Genomic DNA, 24,588 nt, shown 5'->3' with positions numbered 1-24,588 from the left:
TCCAATTTATATTACCATATAATGGTCATGTCCATGTTTTGTACATGTACATATACACACACATTTTTGTGTGTGTTCAAATATAACCATATATACATACTCTCTTCCCATTTGCTTAATTTGTCATACATTTATTTGTCTGTGTGTTTATGTGTGCCTATGTATGGATGGATTAAATTACTAGAGAGCAAATGTAAGGGTGTCCTGGGAATATATGTTGAAGGTAGACAAACTGGTCAATTCAAGTTTTACTTCACATTACTCCTTCGAGCTGGAATGGCCTTCACTTGTTTTCTCTTTGCATGAATATAAATACACATACACACATTTATCTGTACATACATACATATTTAAACATGTACATCCCACACATATATGTGTGCACACAATATATTTTAATAACCAGCAGAAAAGGATAAACATGTTTTTAAAAAGTCTCAGAATAATTTGTGATTGATATTTTTACTAAAACAAAACATTAAATTTAGAATGTGCTTTCCATTTACTATACACAAAAGATGAGCCGTAGCTTATGATCTAAGTATTGTTTTACTAAAAGAATTTTATTGGAGATGAAACAGAATTTTTTCATGAAGGGAAAACTAGCCTAGATCTTAAGAGATGGAGATAACTAGAAGAGGCAGAGTGAAGAGATGACATTTTGATATTAGATAAGGGGTGCAGAATGGCTGGCACACAAGCCATTGTTCAGATGATGCAACAGGGTCTCATTTAGCAGTCTGGCAGCCTGCCCTTTCTTCTAATGGAATGAAACAGAGCTCATAGAATGGGGATACAGAGCCTACCCCAACTGCAGTTGGAGTGGTGTCAATGTCCTTTGGGTCAACCAGAGGTTTCAAGGTAAAATGCTGCAAGATGTTGGTCAGGACTAAAAACAGCTCCATGCGGGCCAGACCCTCTCCAACACAAACTCTTTTTCCTAAAAATGACATACAAACTGATTAGTGATTTAGTTCTGGTTTTTAGTTAGCACATAAGGATGTTTAAATAAATATGGGATTAATAAATATATTGATGAATGATTAACTAGCCTGTGGGTTCATCTGTTTATACATAAACCTCATTTCCTTTCCTTCCTCAGCAGAAATTTCTGTGTGCATGCTATATGAAAAAAAAAAAAAACCTTTTCTGTGCAATCACATTGAAACTGCTATGCTGAGGCTTGCCAATAACATCTTTCTATAAACACACACACACACACACACACACACACACACACACACACACACCTATTCCAATTTATGTGTTACACAACAGTGTAATTTACATCTGCCTCTGACCCAAATCTCAATAGATTTATTTTCCCTTTTCTGTATTCTGAGGGATAATGTCAACCTTGTTATATATCTGCTTCAAACTTTTCCAGAGTCTACTTTTGCCAAGTACGAAAAAAAAAGTGTTGCCAACTTGATCACAAGCAATTTTTAGAACTTAATTTCTTTCTGGTCCTTCCATCCAGTTCCTCACACCCAAGACATTACTAATTACTCACCAGTCCCCAAACAGACTGGAAACATCAAGCTTTAGCTCAGCATCCAGTCACTCTTCTAACTGGAATGATCATCCACCTTCTCTGTCTGCTATTCTCCACATACTTTCAGATTCAGCTACCTGATGCACAGATGAAAACAAAGTGTGCTTGCCTCCGGAAAAAGCCATAAAGTAATCACTCTTCTTAAAGTTGCCACTTGCATCCAGGAAGTGTCCAGGGTCAAATTTCTCTGGGTTGGGAAACTCTTTTTCATCAAACAGGACAGAAGTCAGAGATGTTAATATATTTGTGCCCTGATAGAAGAGAAACAGATAAACCAGATTATAAAGGAAGCCATGGAACTTGAAAAAAAATTAGACATATATCAGTTAATTCTTTTGTTTTGTAGATGAGGAAATTGAGGCATAAAAAGGAAATTTTATTCACTCATCACATAAAAAATTAATTCCCAAGCCTAACAGGTCTTAAGTCATATGAAGCCCAGTCAGGACACAATTCATTGACTGCAAGGGCTTGTTCACCATTTGGAGTCTGACACCAGCACTTATATCACAGAAAGTTAAAGAAACACACTGAATGCATTGCTCTTGACAAACTGCTGCAATTTCTAAGAGTGCTAATGTTGCTAAAAGTTCAATTCATCCCCTTGGGAATCAGATAGGAGCCCCTCATCAAAACTCAGTAGTGATTGACCATATTCTTGAAAAACACCTTCAGTTTCCCAACACTTTCAGTTTCCCATCAAGATGACAAGCTGATAAAGATTCCCTTCCCTTCTATTGTTATAATCTTTCAAGTGAATTATAACAGATTCTGATGGAAAAGGCACAGCATTTCCTATTCATAAGTTTTTCCTAAACTAACATGTGCAATATATTATATGGAGTTAGAGTTTCGTTTTCATTGTTAATGGAATCTTTGTCTCTAACATATTAACCTCTAGGACCATATTAAGTTGTTTAACATTTCAATGTTTCGTTTCCATCGTTGCAAATATATAAACAACATGCTTACATTAGGTTATGGTATATATAAAATGAGATAACATGTGAAATATTTTTTCTTTTCTTCCTGGTACTAGGGATTAAACCCAGGGCCTTTCACAGGCTAAGCACTTGCTCTACTACTAAGACCAAATCACTTTTTACACAAAGGTTACCATCTGTTAAAGTGCTCAACTGAGCACTTTATGATGACAATGAAGGTAGTCACAATTATTTAGGATCTACAAAATGTTCACATTATGCTACTTGGTATACAAATTTCAAATTCAGATATGTCTGGATGCTTGCTGGAACAATGGATGGCCTCTCCAAGTACAGTATAATACAGATTCCACATAATCTGTAGGTCAAAACCATAAACCTTCATTTCTATGTGAACATATGAAAGAGAAATTGAGGTTTCATTCCTTCCTGAGCCTTTTCCCTGTAGCACAACTACTATTGTGATTCATTTGCTGGCCTGGGTGAACTCAGAGTATGCCCAGCATGAGGTACAGGAAGATACTATGGTCAGTCCTATAGCAGATTCTGTGAGTAGCTAATTTGTAACAAAACACTTTCTCCTGGTTGGTAAAACCAACAGATTCTGGCTGTAACAATGAAATTACTTTGGAATTGCCTCACAAGTAAACAAACACAAATCTAGAGAAAAAAAATCAATGGAATAAACTGTTTTCTATCAATGAATAAGGGCAATTCAGAGTTGTGGTACTTTACTAAAGAGAAATTTGGCCCTATGATCACCCCAGATTTCTGCCTAAAAACACTTTCTTTTCACAGTGCAAGGTGGTAAGGGCCAACCAAAGTGGTATTCTTCCTGAGCTAAGGAGAAAGACAGTAATATTTAGCACCTAGAATTTGGAAGAAAGTATACAAGAATGGAGAGATCTAAAAATAAAGAAGATCTGAGAAGGTTTTAGAAGTGTCCAAAAAGTCCATGGTTATTGGTTAGGTAGCAGATGTACAGGAGGAGACTCCATGAAGTCCATTACAGAATGACTGCTTAGGAGTTGAAAACTGAAGATGCCCATGAGAAGTTGTGCAGTGACAGGAGGAGTTGAAGTGCAAACCCATCCCAGACTGAGACAACTTTTTCGACCCCTCGGATAGTTTGGGTTTACGCCCAAAATCCCAAATGATTGGACTAAGGTACCCATCCTGAATAAATAACTATGTCAAACACTAAATCTGAAATTGAAATTAAACTACACTGTAAAAAATTATGCTAAGCCTAACAGAATGAAAAACATGTCAGTAGTAAACTGACTGCTATAATAAAACTCAATACCCTTAAAGGAAGACAGGATAACAGACTCGCCAAATGCTTCATTCAAAATGCTCACCATACGATTTTAAAATTACTGAAAAGAGGAAAGAATGAAACATGACCCATAGTAAAGTAGGAAAAAAATCCATAAAAACAGACCCTATGATATCTTAGAAGTTGGAATTATCATATAAGAATTGCAAAACATATATTTGAATATGTCTAAGGATGTAAAGAAAAAATTATGAAGAAATATACAGTAGGTATTATATATCTACATAAAACTAGATGTTATGAATTTGCTCAAGTACTATAAAGGAAGAATTATAAGTATATGAAAAAGTAAAATAGAATTACTAAAGTTCAAAAGAGGAAGAAATATAATGTACTGGATAGGATTAATAACATTTAAAAAAGAAAAGGTTACTGCACGTAGAAACATCTTAATGGGGTAATAGCTAAGAAACTCCAGTTAGAAGATGACAACTATAAATATACACATACATATTAGAGTGCTGACAAAAACATGAAAGTACTGAAACACAGTACTGTTTGTCAATGCTTTAAAAAAGAGATGTACTGAGTAAGTTTTTCATTTTCATGGTTTTAAGGGCAGACACAGGGAGAAATTTATTTTATGACCAAATTGTGGCTATAAAACATAGTCTCCCTGGTATGAAGAACAAGTGACAATCTTCAAGTATTGTCCACACAGAATACAAAAAGAAAAGGGATAGATTCCACAAAAGAGAGGACCAGAGAAGAAGCCCTAAATTATCTATAGGAGCTCTAAAAAGTCTCTGGACAGCTCTTGAATTAGATATTTGTTTTTCAAACTCTAAAACCTAGAAAAACAAATTAGCAAAAAAAAACTATTGACCAGGAGGTAATATAAAGACCTTTCAAGAAAGAAAGAAATTACATCTTAAGAGATAGCAACCTTCAAATTCAACAAATGCTAACCAGCACCTTACAAGAAAAAGAACATGGAAAAGAAATGTCTGGACAGATGATGTGGAAACTATGAGATGCTCATGTTACTGATATGGACATGAGTGTATCCTAATGAAAAACATCCAGAAAACTATTAAGTCTGCCATGAAACTGAATAAAATTAAGCCTGGAAAGTATTCATTGGATGTAAAAAAGTAGAAGTCATCAATGATCATGATGAAAATAATGTCATTGGAACAGAAGATAATTTTCAATGGGTTGATAAATTAAAAAGAATGGACTGTGAAACCCAACATAACCATGAAAAGACAGGCAGCACCAAACTACAGGAAAAGAAAGAGCAAGAAAGTATACAGTAACCTCAATTTAGGTACACACAATCAAACCTTCAAACAACTAAGACATCTAAATGACAGGAATCACCACATACCTATCAGTACTAACACTTAATGTTAACAGACTTAATTCACCCATCAAAAGGCACCGTTTGATGAAATGGATTAAAAGGGAAGATCCAACAATTTGTTGCTTACAGGAGACCCATCTCACTGACAGAAATAAACATAGGCTTAGGATGAAAGGCTGGAAGATTTACCAAGCCAATGGCCCCCCGAAAACAGGCAGGAGTAGGAATACTTATCTCTGACAAAGTAGACTTCAAACCTACATAGATCAAACGAGATAAAGAAGGACATTCCATACTAATAAAAGGGGAAATAGACCAAAAGGAAATAATAATTATCAACCTATATGCACCCAATGTCAATGCACCCAAATGAGTAGAATCAGGAATGCAAAAAGGGAGATAACAACAAACACCATGGAAGTCCAGGAAATTATCACAGACTACATCAAGAAACTATATTCAAATAAATTTAAAAATCTTAAAGTAATGGACAGATTTGTAGATACATATGATCATCCAAAAGTGAATCAAGAGGACATTAATCACCTGAATAGATCTATAAAACAAAATGAATTGAAGCAACAATCGAGAGTCTCAATTAAAAAAAAGTCCAGACCTGATGGATTCTCTGCTGAATTCTATCAGACCTTTAAAGAAGAACTGATACCAACCCTCCTTAAACTGTTACATGAAATAGAAAGAGAAGGAAAACTGCCTAACACATTTTATGAAGCCAGTATTACACTTATCCCAAAACCAGGCAAAGACACCACCAAAAAGGAGAACTATAGGCCAATCTCCTTAATGAACATTGATGCAAAAATCCTCAACAAAATAATGGAAAACCGAATTCAACAACACATCAAAAAGATTATTCACCACGACCAAGTAGGCTTCATCCCAGGAATGCATTGGTGGTTCAACATATGAAAATCAATAAATGTAATAAACCACATTAACAGAAGCAAAGACAAAAACCACTGGATCATCTCAACAGATGCAGAAAAAGCCTTTGATAAGATCCAACACCATTTCATGATAAAAGCTCTAAGAAAACTAGGAATAGAAGGAAAGTACCTCAACATTATAAAAGCTATATATGACAAACCTATAACCAGCATTATACTTAACAGAGAAAAACTGAAACCATTACCTCTAAAATCAGGAACTAGACAAGAATGCCCACTATCTTCACTCCTATACAACATAGTACTGGAATACCTAGCCAGAGCAATTAGTCAAGAAGAAGGAATAAAAGGAATACAAATAGGTAAAGAAACTGTCAAAATATACCTATTTGGAGATGACATGATCCTATACCTTAAAACCCAAAAAACTCTACTCAGAAGCTCCTAGACACCATCAATAGCTAGAGCTAAGTAGCAGAATATAAAATCAACATAAAAAAATCATTAGCATTTCTATACACTAATAATGAACAAACTAAAAAAGAATATCTGCAAATAATTCCATTTACAATAGCCTCAAAAAAAATCAAATACCTAGGTGTAAACCTAACAAAAGATGTGAATGACCTCTACAAGGAAAACTATAAAGTTCTGAAGAAAGACATTGAAGAAGACTACAGAAAGTGGAGAGATCTCCCATGCTCATGGATTGGTAGAATCAACATAGTAAAAATGTCTATACTCCCAAAACTAATCTACATGTTTAATGCAATTCCCATCAAAATTCCAATGACATTCATTAAAGAGATTGAAAAATCTACTGTGAAATTTATATGGAAACACAAGAGGCCACAAATAGCCAAGGCAATACTCAGTCAAAAGAACAATGCAGGAGGTATCACAATACCTGACTTCAAACTATATTACAAAGCAATAACAATAAAAACAGCATGGTACTGGCACAAAAACAGACATGAAGACCAGTGGAACAGAATAGAGGATCCAGATATGAAGCCACACAACTATGAGCAACTTATCTTTGACAAAGGAGCTAAAAATATACGATGGAGAAATAGCAGCCTCTTCAACAAAAACTGCTGGGAAAACTGGTTAGCAGTCTGCAAAAAACTGAAACTAGATCCATGTATATCACCCTATACCAAGATTAACTCAAAATGGATCAAGGATCTGAATATCAGACCCCAAACTCTTAAGTTGATACAAGAAAGAGTAGGAAATACTCTGGAGTTAGTAGGTATAGGTAAGAACTTTCTCAATGAAACCCCAGCAGCACAGCAACTAAGAGATAGCATAGATAAATGGGACCTCATAAAACTAAAAAGCTTCTGTTCATCAAAAGAAATGGTCTCTAAACTGAAGAGAACACCCACAGAGTGGGAGAAAATATTTGCCAATTATACATCAGACAAAGGACTGATAACCAGAATATACAGGGAACTTAAAAAACTAAATTCTCCCAAAACTAATGAACCAATAAAGAAATGGGCGTGTGAACTAAACAGAACTTTCTCAAAAGAAGAAATCCAAATGGCCAGAAAACACATGAAAAAATGCTCACCATCTCTAGCAATAAAGGAAATGCAAATTAAAACCACGCTAAGATTCCACCTCACCCCTGTTAGAATAGCCATCATCAGCAACACCACCAACAACAGGTGTTGGCGAGGATGCGGGGAAAAAGGAACCCTCTTACACTGTTGGTGGGAATGTAGACTAGTACAACCACTCTGGAAAAAAATTTGGAGGCTACTTAAAAAGCTGGACATCGATCTACCATTTGATCCAGCAATACCACTCTTGGGGATATACCCAAAAGACTGTTACTCCAGAGGCACCTGCACATCCATGTTTATTGCGGCACTATTCACAATAGCCAAGTTATGGAAACAGCCAAGATGCCCCAGCACTGACGAATGGATTAAGAAAATGTGGTAACCCCTGGCAAACCTGACTAAAATGAGGAGAGAAAAAACCCAAATTAGTAGAATCAGGAATGCAAAAGGGGAGATAACAACAAACACCATGGAAGTCCAGGAAATCATCAGAGACTACTTTGAGAACCTATATTCAAATAAATTTGAAAATCTAAAAGAAATGGACAGATTTCTAGATACATATGATCATCCAAAACTGAACCAAGAGGAAATTAATCACCTGAATAGACCTATAACACAAAATGAAATTGAAGCAGCAATCAAGAGTCTCCCCAAAAAGAAAAGTCCAGGACCTGATGGATTCTCTGCTGAATTCTATCAGACCTTTAAAGAAGAACTGATACCAACCCTCCTTAAACTGTTCCACGAAATAGAAAGGGAAGGAAAACTGCCAAACACATTTTATGAAGCCAGTATTACACTTATCCCAAAACCAGGCAAAGACACCTCGAAAAAGGAGAACTATAGGCCAATCTCCTTAATGAACATTGATGCAAAAATCCTCAACAAAATAATGGCAAATCGAATTCAGCAACACATCAAAAAGATTATTCACCACGACCAGGTAGGCTTCATCCCAGGGATTCAGGGGTGGTTCAACATACGAAAATCAATAAACGTAATAAACCACATTAACAGAAGCAAAGACAAAAACCACTTGATCATCTCAATAGATGCAGAAAAAGCCTTTGATAAGATCCAACATCATTTCATGATAAAAGCTCTAAGAAAACTAGGAATAGAAGGAAAGTTCCTCAACATTATAAAAGCTATATATGACAAAACTACAGCCAGCATTATACTTAACGGAGAAAAACTAAAACCATTCCCTCTAAAATCAGGAACCAGACAAGGATGCCCACTATCTCCACTCCTATTCAACATAGTACTGGAATTCCTAGCCAGAGCAATTAGGCAAGAAGAAGGAATAAAAGGAATACAAATAGGTAAAGAAACTGTCAAAATATCCCTATTTGCAGACGACATGATCCTATACCTTAAAGACCCAAAAAACTCTACTCACAAGCTTCTAAACATCACCAATAGCTATAGCAAGGTAGCAGATATAAAATCAACATAGAAAAATCATTAGCATTTCTATACACTAACAATGAGCAAACGGAAAAAGAATGTATGAAAACAATTCCATTTACTATAGATCAAAAAAATCAAATACCTAGGTGTAAACCTAACAAAAGATGTGAATGACCTCTACAAGGAAAACTATACACTTCTGAAGAAAGAGATTGAGGAAGACTATAGAAAGTGGAGAGATCTCCCATGCACATGGATTGGTAGAATCAACATAGTAAAAATGTCGATACTCCCAAAAGTAATCTACATGTTTAATGCAATTACCATCAAAATTCCAATGACATTCATTAAAAAGATTGAAAAATCTACTGTTAAATTTATGTGGAAACACAAGAGGCCACGAATAGCCAAGGCAATACTCAGTCAAAAGAACAATGCAGGAGGAATCACAATACCTGACTTCAAACCATATTACAAAGCAATAACAATAAAAACAGCATGGTACTGGCACAAAAACAGACATGAAGACCAGTGGAACAGAATAGAGGATCCAGATATGAAGCCACACAACTATGAGCAACTTATCTTTGACAAAGGAGCTAAAAATATACGATGGAGAAATAGCAGCCTCTTCAACAAAAACTGCTGGGAAAACTGGTTAGCAGTCTGCAAAAAACTGAAACTAGATCCATGTATATCACCCTATACCAAGATCAACTCAAAATGGATCAAGGATCTTAATATTAGACCCCAAACTCTTAAGTTGATACAAGAAAGAGTAGGAAATACTCTGGAGTTAGTAGGTATAGGTAAGAACTTTCTCAATGAAACCCCAGCAGCACAGCAACTAAGAGATAGCATAGATAAATGGGACCTCATAAAACTAAAAAGCTTCTGTTCATCAAAAGAAATGGTCTCTAAACTGAAGAGAACACCCACAGAGTGGGAGAAAATATTTGCCAATTATACATCAGACAAAGGACTGATAACCAGAATATACAGGGAACTTAAAAAACTAAATTCTCCCAAAACTAATGAACCAATAAAGAAATGGGCGTGTGAACTAAACAGAACTTTCTCAAAAGAAGAAATCCAAATGGCCAGAAAACACATGAAAAAATGCTCACCATCTCTAGCAATAAAGGAAATGCAAATTAAAACCACGCTAAGATTCCACCTCACCCCTGTTAGAATAGCCATCATCAGCAACACCACCAACAACAGGTGTTGGCGAGGATGCGGGGAAAAAGGAACCCTCTTACACTGTTGGTGGGAATGTAGACTAGTACAACCACTCTGGAAAAAAATTTGGAGGCTACTTAAAAAGCTGGACATCGATCTACCATTTGATCCAGCAATACCACTCTTGGGGATATACCCAAAAGACTGTTACTCCAGAGGCACCTGCACATCCATGTTTATTGCGGCACTATTCACAATAGCCAAGTTATGGAAACAGCCAAGATGCCCCAGCACTGACGAATGGATTAAGAAAATGTGGTAACCCCTGGCAAACCTGACTAAAATGAGGAGAGAAAAAACCCAAATTAGTAGAATCAGGAATGCAAAAGGGGAGATAACAACAAACACCATGGAAGTCCAGGAAATCATCAGAGACTACTTTGAGAACCTATATTCAAATAAATTTGAAAATCTTAAAGAAATGGAAAGATTTCTAGATACATATGATCATCCAAAACTGAACCAAGAGGAAATTAATCACCTGAATAGACCTATAACACAAAATGAAATTGAAGCAGAAATCAAGAGTCTCCCCATAAAGAGAAGTCCAAGACCTGATGGATTCTCTGCTGAATTCTATCAGACCTTTAAAGAAGAACTGATACCAGCCCTCCTTAAACTGTTCCATGAAATAGAAAGGGAAGGAAAACTGCCAAACACATTTTATGAAGCCAGTATTACACTTATCCCAAAACCAGACAAAGACACCTCCAAAAAGGAGAACTATAGGCCAATCTCCTTAATGAACACTGACGCAAAAATCCTCAACAAAATAAGGGCAAACCGAATTCAACAACACATCAAAAGATCATTCACCACAACCAAGTAGGCTTCATCCCAGGGATGCAGGGGTGTTTCAACATACGAAAATCAATAAACGTAATAAACCACATTAACAGAAGCAAAGACAAAAACCACTTGATCATCTCAACAGATGCAGAAAAAGCCTTTGATAAGATCCAACATCATTTCATGATAAAAGCTCTAAGAAAACTAGGAATAGAAGCAAAGTACCTCAACATTATAAATGCTATATATGACAAACCTACAGTCAGCATTATACTTAATGGAGAAAAACTGAAACCATTCCCTCTAAAATCAGGAACCAGACAAGGATGCCCACTATCTCCACTCCTATTCAACATAGTACTGGAATTCCTAGCCAGAGCAATTAGGCAAGAAGAAGGAATAAAAGGAATACAAATAGGTAAAGAAACTGTCAAAATATCCCTATTTGCAGACGACATGATCCTATACCTTAAAGACCCAAACAACTCTACTCACAAGCTTCTAAACATCACCAATAGCTATAGCAAGGTAGCAGATATAAAATCAACATAGAAAAATCATTAGCATTTCTATACACTAACAATGAGCAAACGGAAAAAGAATGTATGAAAACAATTCCATTTACTATAGACTCAAAAAAATCAAATACCTAGGTGTAAACCTAACAAAAGATGTGAATGACCTCTACAAGGAAAACTATACACTTCTGAAGAAAGAGATTGAGGAAGACTATAGAAAGTGGAGAGATCTCCCATGCTCATGGATTGGTAGAATCAACATAGTAAAAATGTCTATACTCCCAAAACTAATCTACATGTTTAATGCAATTACCATCAAAATTCCAATGACATTCATTAAAGAGATTGAAAAATCTACTGTTAAATTTATATGGAAACACAAGAGGCCACGAATAGCCAAGGCAATACTCAGTCAAAAGAACAATGCTGGAGATATCACGATACCCAACTTCAAACTATATTACAAAGCAATAATAATAAAAACAGCATGGTACTGGCACAAAAACAGACATGAAGACCAGTGGAACAGAATAGAGGATCCAGATATGAAGCCACACAACTATAAGCAACTTATCTTTGACAAAGGAGCTAAAAATATACGATGGAGAAATAGCAGCCTCTTCAACAAAAACTGCTGGGAAAACTGGTTAGCAGTCTGCAAAAAACTGAAACTAGATCCATGTATATCACCCTATACCAAGATTAACTCAAAATGGATCAAGGATCTGAATATCAGACTCCAAACTCTTAAGTTGATACAAGAAAGACTAGGAAATACTCTGGAGTTAGTAGGTATAGGTAAGAACTTTCTCAATGAAACCCCAGCAGCACAGCAACTAAGAGATAGCAGAGATAAATGGGACCTCATAAAACTAAAAAGCTTCTGTTCATCAAAAGAAATGGTCTCTAAACTGAAGAGAACACCCACAGAGTGGGAGAAAATATTTGCCAACTATACATCAGACAAAGGACTGATAACCAGAATATACAGGGAACTTAAAAAACTAAATTCTCCCAAAACTAATGAACCAATAAAGAAATGGGCATGTGAACTAAACAGAACTTTCTCAAAAGAAGAAATTCAAATGGCCAGAAAACACATGAAAAAATGCTCACCATCTCTAGCAATAAAGGAAATGCAAATTAAAACCACACTAAGATTCCACCTCACCCCTGTTAGAATAGCCATCATCAGCAACACCACCAACAACAGGTGTTGGCGAGGATGCGGGGAAAAAGGAACCCTCTTACACTGTTGGTGGGAATGTAAACTAGTACAACCATTCTGGAAAAAAATTTGGAGGCTACTTAAAAAGCTGGACATCGATCTACCATTTGATCCAGCAATACCACTCTTGGGGATATACCCAAAAGACTGTTACTCCAGAGGCACCTGCACATCCATGTTTATTGCGGCACTATTCACAATAGCCAAGTTATGGAAACAGCCAAGATGCCCCAGCACTGACGAATGGATTAAGAAAATGTGGTATCTATACACAATGGAATTTTATGCAGCCATGAAGAAGAACGAAATGTTATCATTCGCTGGTAAATGGATGGAATTGGAGAACATCATTCTGAGTGAGGTTAGCCTGGCTCAAAAGACCAAAAATCGTATGTTCTCCCTCATATGTGGACATTAGATCAAGGGCAAACACAACAAGGGGATTGGACTATGAGCACATGATAAAAGCGAGAGCACACAAGGGAGGGGTGAGGATAGGTAAGACACCTAAAAAACTAGCTAGCATTTGTTGCCCTTAATGCAGAGAAACTAAAGCAGATACCTTAAAGCAACTGAGGCCAATAGGAAAAGGGGAACAGGTACTAGAGAAAAGGTTAGATTAAAAAGAATTAACCTAGAAGATAACACCCACGCACAGGAAATCAATGTGAGTCAATGCCCTGTATAGCTATCCTTATCTCAACCAGCAAAACCCTTTGTTCCTTCCTATTATTGCTTATACTCTCTCTACAACAAAATTAGAGATAAGGGCAAAATAGTTTCTGCTGGGTATTGAGGGGGGGAGCGGGAGGGGGTGGAGTGGGTGGTAAGGGAGGGGGTGGGGTCAGGGGGGAGAAATAAACCAAGCCTTGTATGCACATATGAATAATAAAAGAAAAATGAAAAAAAAAAAAAACAAATGCAAAGAAAACAAATGAGAAAAAAAAAAAAAAGAAACTAGATCCATGTTTATCACCCTATACCAATATTAACTCAAAATGGATCAAGGATCTTAATATCAGACCACAAACTCTAAATTGATAAAGAAAGAGTAGGAAATACTGATAAAGGAAAGAGTAGGAAATACTCTGTAGTTAGAAGGTATAGGTAAGAACTTTCTCAGTGGAACCCCAGCAGCACAGCAACTAAGAGATAACATAGATAAATGGGACCTCATAACACTAAAAAGCTTCTGCTCAGCAAAAGAAATGGTCTCTAAACTGAAGAGAACACCCACAGAGAGGGAGAAAATATTTGCAAGCTACACATCAGACAAAGGACTGATAACCAGAATATATAGGGAACTTAAAAAACTAAATTCTCCCAAAACTAATGAACCAATAAAGAAATGGGCCAGTGAACTAAACAGAACTTTCTCAAAAGAAGAAATTCAAATGGCCAAAAAACACATGAAAAATTCTCACCATCTCTAGCAATAAAGGAAATGCAAATTAAAACCACACTAAGATTCCACCTTACCCCTGTTAGAATAGCCATCATCAGCAACACCATCAACAACAGGTGTTGACGAGGAATGCGGGGAAAAAGGAACCCTCTTACACTGTTGGAGGGAATGTAAACTAGTACAACCACTCTGGAAAAAAATTTGGAGGCTACTTAAAAAGCTAAACATTGATTTACCTTTTGATCCAGCAATACCACTCTTGGGGATATACCCAAAAGACTGTGACACAGGTTACTCCAGAGGCACCTGCACACCCATGTTTATTGTGGCACTAGTCACAATAGCCAAGTTATAGAAACTGCCAATATGCCCCACCACTGATGAATGGACTAAGAAAATGTGGTATCTATACATAATGGAATTTTATGCAGCCATGAAGAAGAACAAAATGTTATCATTCACTGGTAAATGGATGGAATTGGAGAACATCATTCTGAGTGAGGTTAGCCTGGCCCAAAAGACCAAAAATCATATGTTCTCCCTCATATGTGGACATTAGATCAAGGGCAAACATAACAAGGGGATTGGACTATGAGCACATGATAAAAGCAAGAGCACACAAGGGAGGGGTGAGGATAGGTAAGACACCTAAAAAATTAGCTAGCATTTGTTGTCCTTAACGCAGAGAAACTAAAGCAGATACCTTAAAAGCAACTGAGGCCAATAGGAAAAGGGGACCAGGAACTAGAGAAAAGGTTAGATCAAAAGAACTAACCTAGAAGGTAGCACACATGCACAGGAAATTAATGTGAGTCAACTCCCTGTATAGCTATTCTTATCTCAACCAGCAAAAACACTTGTTCCTTCCTATTATTGCTTATACTCTCTCTACAACAAAATTAGAAATAAGGGCAAAATAGTTTCTGCTGGGTATTGAGGGGGTGTGGGGGAGAGGGAAGGGGCAGAGTGGGTGGTAAGGGAGGGGGTGGGGACAGGGAGGAGAAATGAACCAAGCCTTGTATGCACATATGAATAATAAAATAAAATAAAAGAGAAGAGGAGAAAAAAATCTCAATGGAATATTTCACAAAAATAGAGAAATATCCAAAAATTAATCTGGAAGCACAAAACACAAAGCAATTCTGAGCATAAGATCAGTGCTGAAGGTATCACAATATTTGACTTCAAATTATACTGCAGAGCAATAGCAATAAAAACAGCATGATACAGTCACTTAAAACAGGCATGTAAACCAATGGAATGGAATAGAAGACCAAGAAATTACACACGGACTTACGGCCATCTGGTTCTTGATAGAGATGTCAAGTTGTAGAAAAGTCATTTTAAAGTAGATCAAAGACCTTAATGTAAGATCTAAAACTTTGAAAATGCTAAAGGAAGAATTAAATAAGTCACTTCAAGATATGGACACAAGAGAGGGAGGGGCAAGATGGCAGACTGTTGACATCTCTAAAGCCCAGCAGTGACTAACTACCCTAAAAAAGGAAGATCGGAGAACCCCAAAAGGCACCCATGAGGTCCCATAACCAGCAAGAAGTAAAGCCCTTTCAGAATCCACAGATAGAGAAGCAACTAACCATGGGAAAAATGGGAAGAACTTGCGGCAAAACACTCCCAATCCCCTGCCCCTGAAGTTTCCATGTGGCTCCAGGCTCCATTACTCAGCACACTTAGCAGTAAATCCTGCTTCCTGACACACACAGAAACTAGGAGTTTCATACTTCTCCTATTCACCCTGAAATGCCAGGGAAACCAGTGGCCCTGTGTAAGCAGGAACCATGGCTCCCACTGCTCTGTGGGTAACAGAAAGTGCAAGCCAGCAGGCTGGGTTCCCCAGAGCCAGCAGCAGCACCACTAGCCTGTGCTCCTGGAAGCCTGAGCCAGCAAGCAGACCCCAGGGCTCCCACTGCCTGCAAGATTGGTTCCTCCTGTGGTGGCAGCAGTGCCACTGGACTGTGCTCCTGGAATCCCAGGCCAGCAACCAGGCCCCAGAACTCCTGCTGTCCACAGGCTTGTTCCCCCAGAGCTGGCAGCAGCTACTGTGGCTCCAGGGAGCCTGCCCCAGCATGTAGGCCTCAGGGCTTCCACTGCCTGAAGGCTTCATTTCCCCTCTCCCCTGCCCCATTACCATGGCCCCTGGTAGCCTAGTGCCATCAAGCTTCCCTCAGGGCTCTCACTTCCTGTAGATTTGGGTCACCAGTGCCTGCAGCAGCTACCATGGCTCCTAGAAGCCCACACACCAAGACAAGTAGACTACAGGGCCTTTGCTGCCTTGTAGACACCAGACAATTCAAGCCCGCTGGCTTTGCTACCCCACAGATATCCTCAACTTGCTACTCAGTGCCAGGAGCCTACTACCACATATTTAAGTGAACCCCAAGCAGTTCTGTGTTTAGCTTTTGAGAATCTCCATACTGCTTTCCATACAATAGTGATTGTACTAATTTGCATCCCCAACAACAGTGCCTAAGGGTTCCTGTTTCACCACATCCTCACCATCATTTGTTGTTGTTACTGCCCTTGGATATGGCCATTCTAACTGGGATGAGATGAAATCTCAATGTAGTTTTGATTTGCATCAAATGGGAAGTTGAACACTTCATGTATTTACTAGTCATTTGTATCTCTTCCCTTGAGAATTCCCTGTTTAATTCACATGCCCATTTCTTCACTGAAATGTTAGATCTTTGGGGGTTGAGGTTTTTGAATTCCCTATAGATTCTTGATATTAGTCTCTTATCAGATGAACAGCTGGCAAAGATTTTCTCCCATTCTATGTGGAGTCTCTTGAATCTAGTGGCTGTTTCTTTTGCTGTGTAGAAGCTTTTTAGTTTGATGCAGTCCCATTTGTTGTTTCTCTTAGATGTTGAGCCTTTTGAACTCTGCTTTGGAAGTTGTTCCTGGTGCCTGTCTGTTCCAGTGTATTTCCTACTACTTCCTGTAGTTATTTAAAAGTTCCAGGTCTTATATTAAGACCTGGAACAGAGTGAAAGACAGGAATCTATTTTGAGTCTTCTACATGTGGATATCCAGTTTTCCCAGCAACATTTGTTGAAGAGGCTGTCTTTTTTCCATTGTGTCATTTGGGCTCCTTTGTTGAAGACCTATTGGTTGTATCTACATGGGTTTATGTCTATGGTTAGAACCCACTGATCTTCATGTCTGTTTTTGTGACAATACCATGGTATTTTTATTGTTATAGCTCTGTAGTATAGTTTGAAGTCAGGTATTGTGATGCCCTTTTTAGAATAATTTCAGCAGGTTTTATTATTCTAGTTTCATACATGAATACAAAATACATCCACCATGTTTGTCCTCCTCAACCTCTCTTTATGCCCTCCACTCGCCCACTGGTACCCATCTCCAATAAGAACCTGTTTTACCTTCCTGTCCTTCATTTTTTATGAGTATATTGATAGTCCAAAGGACAGGTTTTTCAAAAGGAAAAAATTTGGTGGCACTGGGGTTTGAACTCATGGCATTGTGCTTGAAAATCAGGCACTCTAATGCTTGAGCTGTACCTACATTTAAGTCTCCATCTTTAACAAATGAATTACAAAGATTTCTCTTACAGAGCTCAATATTCAATGCTCCTCCAAAATCTCACATTGTAAGACCTGAAGAAATGGGACCCAAACACATTGTGAAATCAGGTAATCAACAGTCTGACAGCTGTGAGCAGACCTAACAGCCTACTGTACCATACACACCCCGAGCCCCTGCAATCCCTGACAAAAACACCATCCATTACAACAGCACAAATACACCCAAGCATATACAAGGGCCACAAAACATAGCATCCCCCATAGATCTCCCTCCACCCACTCCACCCACCCTTTCTGTCCCCATCCCCTTTAGAACCACCTTTGCAGACTACCCAAGTTTCCATCTCTAGCTAAACAACCATTACCACCCCCTAACTCCCAATATTTATAGATATTATTACCAAGGGCTTTTCTTTATGATATGTACACTACTAGTCTGGCATGGAAACTGTGAATTTGTTATTGCTAATTTATACCACCAGGCCAGAGACAGAAATAGCAAATCAACATAGTTAACAACCAAGCCACTCACAAAACAAAAATTGAATCAAGGGAAAGAAAACAGGAAGTTAAAACTGGCACCTTGCCAATCAAAAACATAGTTGCACAGAACCAATTAGAATGATGTGGAGAAGCAGAAGTCAAGGAAACTGCAACATGCAAAAACTAAATTTCAGTAGAGGATTTAGTGGAAAATGAAGAAAATGAATACACAGTTCCTGACCCAACAAAACAGTGATAAAAGAGCACAGTGGTGTCCACAAAAAAAAAACTCTCACAGAGGAAATCATGGAAGACATCACTAAGAAACTCATGGAGAAGGTACAAGGCACAGTTAACTAGAAAGTACAAGATACACTCAAGAAATTTCAAGACATCATAAACAAAAAACTTGAGAAGATATAGAAACAACTAAATGAACTCAGAGAGGACTTAAATAAACACCAAAGGAGACAATAAAAAAAGAGACATATGAAAAAAAGAAGACAACACAAGATATGAAAGAGGAGTTGAACAAAAATATGGAAAATCTCAGAGAAAGTACTCAAACAGAAATCCTACAAATCAAAAGTCCCTTTAGTCAAATAAAAAACACAGCGTGAGGCCTTTCCAGCAGACTAAAACAAGTGGAAGACAGAATCTCAGTAGTGTAAAGATAAAATAGATTTTAAAGAAAAAACATAAATCTTAGTCAAAAAACTCAAGAGCTGTGAAAGGAATGTTCAAGAACTCAGCAATCCATCAAAAAACCAAACCTGAGAATCATGGGCATTAAAGAAGTGGTACAAGGCAAAGGGATACCTATTATATTCAACCAAATAATAACAGAAATTTTCCCAAATCTTGAGAAAGTTTTGCCCATTCAGGTACAGGAAGCCTCCAGAACACCAAACAGACATGACCAAAATAGAATGTCTCCACGGCATATTATCATTAAAACAACCAACACTGAGAACAGAGAAAGAATATTGAAGGCTGTAAGAGAGAAAAACAAACAACATATAAAGGCAGATTTCTCAACAGAAATCTTAAAAGCAAGAACAGCATGGAGTGAGGTATTTCAAGAACTGAAAGAAAATAATTTCAGTCTTAGGATACTCTACCCAGAAAACTATCATTCAAAATTGATGGAGGAATAATAGTCTTCCACAATAAACAGAAGCTAAAACAATATATGTCTACCAAGCTACCACTACAGAAGATTCTACAAGGAATTCTATGACAGAGATGAAAGCAAACAAAACCATGAGAGGAAGGGAAGTATGAAACCACAGGAGAAGAAAAGACAGCTAATCATTGTATAACATTGATTCAACTGCACACAATCAAATCCTTAAAAAACAAAAATAACTCAATGGCAGAAATCACCACATACCTATCAATATTAACATGGAATGTCAATAGATGCAATTCCCCCATCAAAAGACACCATTTGTCAAACTGGATTAAAAAGGAAGATCCAGCAATCTCTTGTTTACAAGAGATCCATCTTAGTGACAGAAATAAACATGAGCCTAGTGTGAAAGGCTGGAAGAAGATTTACCAAGCCAATGGCCACCAAGAACAGACAAGAGTAGCAATATTTATATCAGACAAAGTAGACTTCAAACTTACATTGCTCAAACAAGGCAAAGAAGGACACTTTACACTAATAAAAGGGGTAATACATCAAAAGCAAATAGCAATCATCAAACTATATGCACCCAATGTAAGTGCACCCAGTTTCATCAAACATACACTAAAGGATTTAAAAAGCACATATAGACTCCAACACAGTGGTAGTGGGAGACTTTAATACCCCTATATCACCAGACTGTAATACCCTTCTATCACCAGTAAATAGGTTATCCACACAAAAAAATCAACAAAGAAGTCCTAGAACTAAATGACACTACAGATCAAATGGACCTAACTGATGTCTACAGAATATTTCACCAAACAACAACACAATATACATTCTTCTCAGCAACCCATAGAACATTTGCCAAGGAGATTATATCTTAAGAAACAAAGAAAGCTTCATAAAATACAAGAAAATAGAAATAAACCCTGTATTATATCTGATCACAATGCAATAAAACTAGAACTCAACAAAAAAACAATAGCAGAAAATACACAAATAATTGGAGGCTGAACAACACTTTGCTCAAGGATCAGTGGGTCATAGAAGAAATAAGAGAGGAAATCAAAAGGTTCCTGGAAGTTAATGAAAATGAAAACATAACCTACCAGAACCTATGGAAAACAGTAAAGGCAGTCCTAAGAGGAAAGTATATAGCCATGAATGCATATATTAAAAGGACAAAAGATCTCAAATAAATGACCTCATATTATATCTCAAACTCCTAGAAAAACAAAAACAAGCAAAACCCAAAACAAGCAGAAAGAGAAAAGTAATAAAAATAAGGGCTGAAATTAATGAAATAGAGACCAAAAAAAACTATACAGTCAACAAAACAAAAAGCTGTTCTTTGAAAAAATAAACAAGAATGACAAGTCCCTGGCAAATCTGACTAAAAAGAGGAAGGAAAAGACCCAAATTAGTAAAATCAGAAATGTGTTGATGAGGATGTGGGGAAAAAGGAACCCTCATACACTGCTAATGGGAATGCAAACTAGTGTAATCACTCTGAAAAAAAATTTGGAGGCTTCTTAAAAATCTAAACATAGATCTGCCAAATGATCCAGCAATACTCTCCTAGGGATATATCCTAAGGACTGTGACTCAGGTTATTACAAAGGCACCTGCACACCCACGCTTATTGCAATAAGCATGCTTATTCATAATAATAATAATAATAATAATATTGCATGCTTATTCACAATAGCCAAGCTATGGAAACAGACAAGATACCCCACTACCAATAAATGGATTAAGAAAATGTGGTACTTATACACAGTGAAATTTCATTCACCCACAAAGAATGAAATTTTGTCATTTGCAGTTAAATGGATGGAACTTGAGAACATCATCATAAGCAAAGACAGTCGGGCTCAGAATGCCAAAAATCATTTGTTTTCTCTCATATGTGGATTATAGATTTAAAACAAAAACAGTAATATTATTGGACATAGGTCATGTACTAAGAGGAGACTGCACACTTGAAGTTTAAGGAAAGGAAGGAAAACAAAAACTTGTATGTGGTTGATGTGCTCATTATTTAGGAGTGACTATGGTAATTTTACACTGGCAGAGGCCACTATGGGAGGAACTAGGAAGTAGTGAAGAGATCTGGTAGAGGTGCAATAATTTGGATTGTAATACACATAAATATGGAAACAACACAAGGAATCTCCCTGTATAGCTATCTTTATCTTAAACTAGCAAAAATGCCAGGTTTTTCTTATTATCTTTTATGTTTTTTCTTATACAAGATTGGAAAACAAGTGAGCACAACAGGCTCTGCTTAGAGGTGGGGGAGGAAGGAGAGATGGCCCAAATAATGTATAAACATGTAAGTAAATGCTAAAATGATTAATGAAAAACAAACAGACCTCTCAAATAAACAATCTAATGGTATATCCTAAGGCTTTATAAAAACTAGAACAAACCAAACCCCAAACAAGCAGTCATATAGAAATTATAATGATCAGGGCCAAGATCAATGAGATCACAACCTAACAAACTATACAAAGAATCAGTGAAACAAAAACTTGGTTCTTTGAAAAGATTAACAAGATCAACAAACCCTTATCCAACATGAAAAAATGAAAAGACTCCAAATAATAGAATCAGAGATGAAACAGGGAATATAAACACAAATACTAACAAAATCCAGAAAATCATTAGAAAACTTACACTCAAATCAACTGGGAAATGTAGATGAAATGGATAAATTCCTAGATGTATATATCCAACCAAAATTGAACCAAAAAGATACTAACCACCTAAATAGTCCTCTTATATGCAATGAAATTGAAGCAGTAATAAAGAGTCTCCCTATAAAGAAGAGCTCAGGACCTGATGGATTCATTGCCAAATTTTACCAAACCTTTAAAGAAGAACTAACACCAATGCTCCTGAAACTTTTTCAGGAAATAGAAAAGGAAGAAACACTACCAAACTCGTTCTATGAAGCAAGCATATCATTCATTCCAAAACCCAATAAAGACATAACCAGAAAATAGAATTATAGGAGATTCCAAGATGGTGACTAGAGAGAGGAAGGAGAAAGCATGCTTCCTAAAGTAAAATCTTGGAGAGACACTGGAGATACACCTTTCAGGAAAAACCAGCAAGAAGAGGAAAAACTCCAACTCCTACACACCACCAGCCCACACATAGCATCCCCACTCCATGATAAACGGAGAAACCAGGAGGGCTCCTGCACAGCCAGATGCCATCTCCCAGACTGTTTGGGAAGACACTGACCACCAGGTGAGCTAAGCAGCACACGGTAAATCAGCATAACCCCCTGGAAAGACTGACCCCCACCCAGGGATAAAAGAAGAAAAAAACAATCTGAATAATAAACAAGCAGCTGGAAAAAAAAAAAAGACATTTAGCAAAGAGGTGGTGCGGCCCTGACTTCTGAGAGAGGGGGAGGAGCAATTCCCACTCCAACTGTGAGTAAACAAGCCAGCAGGAGAAGGTAGGAGAGGCAGCACCTCCTCCCCCCCAATGTGCTTGAAGAGGGGAAGGCTTGTAAAACCAGCTAAAGCATAGAATGCTCCATCAGAGAGTGGGAGAAAGGCACTCCTTCACACGATCTGTAAATAAACAAACTGGTGCTAGAAGGCAGAAGCAGCAGCACCCCCCCCCCCAGTGTGCTTGGAGAGGGGAAGGCTTGTAAAAGTGGCCAAACCATACCATGCCCCACCAGAGAGTGGGGGAGAACACCTCCCCACATGAACTCTAAACAATAAAGAAAAAGACTGCACTTGTAACAGACAGGTAGGGCTGCATACTGGAGAAAACAAAAGGGGCATGTGGCCAGGAGAACTCTAAAAAAACAAAGCCTGTGGGACTAGGTGAGTGTAAAGCTCATTCCTCAGAAATGCATAAATAAAGCCTGCAATAGCAGAAAGCTGACAGAAGGTGGTAGGTGAGCCACAGCCAAGATAAACATTCACAAAGCTATCTCCAGACTCTGGGTTATTTTGTTGTTCTTTTCATCCTTTGATGAGACAATGACAGAAGTAGGACTGAATGTTGAAGGACAAACTGAAATTGTATTGCATTTAAATTTGGGATTTGTCTTGATGTGTTCTGGTTTGGGGTTTTTTTTTGTTGTTTGTTTGTTTGTTTGTTTTGTTTTTTCCCCTTTGATGAGACAACAGCAGAACTTCTTCCCAGACACCAACACCAGGACTGGAGGATAAAGGACTAACACCAAAATTATTAAGAATGAAACTTTATTGCATTTGAACTTGGGGATTTTCTTTTTTTTTTTTTCTGTTTTACTATCTTCTCTCTGTCTCTCTAATGCCTGTTTAGTTCACCGTTGATTAGTACAGTACCTCTCCCTGTTTATTTATTGGCTCTATTTGTGTGTGTGTGTGTGTGTGTGTGTGTGTGTTTACTTGTTTGTTGTGGGCTTTTTTTCCCCCTCTTTCTTTACCTTCATTGCTTTCCCTCTTCTCTCACTCCTCCACTCTAGAAATCACCATTGTTATTATTACAAGCTAGACAATACGGTATTACACACAGTAGAGGGACAGTAATAATAGCAAGGGCAATGATGAGAAGATGGAAAAAAGAGGGAAAACACTTTCCCCCCAATAATAAATCAGTACAGGAACCAGAGGGAAATGAAGAAAACAGATACCAGATCCAGACTCCAACAAAATGAAGATAAACTATGCCAAAGAACCCAATAAAGCCCAAAAGAACATTCTGAAAAGAGAAATCCTGCAAGCAATCAATGAGAATTTTATAGAGATGATACTGGATATGGTCAACCAAAATGTACAGGAGATACTCAAGAAATTCCAAGACAATAAAAATAGAGAATTTGAAAAAGAACAAGAACAAATAAAAGAAACTATAGAAGCACTGTATAAATACCAAAGTGAAACAAAGAACACATTGAAAAAGAGATAAATAAACTCAGAATGAAAATAGACAATATCAGATAGGAAGCAACTCGGGGTATAGAAAACCTCAGAAAAAAGAATGAAACAGAAATGCAAAACAAAACAGAAGGCCAATCCAGCAGAATAAAACGAGCAGAACACAGAATCTCAGAACTTGAAGACAAAATGGTAATTAAAGGAAAAGTCAAAGAAATATTAGTTAAACAACTCAAGACCTGTGAAAAGAAAATGCAGGAACTTACTGACTCCATCAAAAGGCCA

The 24,588-nt window shown here is 37.3% G+C and overlaps 1 long non-coding RNA gene across 1 annotated transcript in view; it reads right to left on the bottom strand.

Moving 5' to 3' along the window:
* Positions 1 to 380: 380 nt before the first annotated feature.
* The window catches only part of LOC141424771 (uncharacterized), a 36,430-nt gene continuing 12,222 nt past the window's right edge, over positions 381 to 24,588 (bottom strand). The window contains exons 3-4 of the long non-coding RNA XR_012449674.1: positions 1,665 to 1,806; positions 381 to 940 (exon numbers count right to left, since the gene is read on the bottom strand). This is a non-coding gene — a long non-coding RNA (uncharacterized lncRNA). The remainder of the gene's footprint in view (positions 941 to 1,664; positions 1,807 to 24,588) is intronic.

This window comes from Castor canadensis, chromosome 7 (genome assembly GCF_047511655.1).
Source record: "Castor canadensis chromosome 7, mCasCan1.hap1v2, whole genome shotgun sequence".
Lineage (NCBI taxonomy): Eukaryota > Metazoa > Chordata > Mammalia > Rodentia > Castoridae > Castor > Castor canadensis.
The sequence above is the reverse complement of the archived record's forward strand: the minus strand, read 5'-3'. Positions and strand labels throughout refer to the sequence as shown.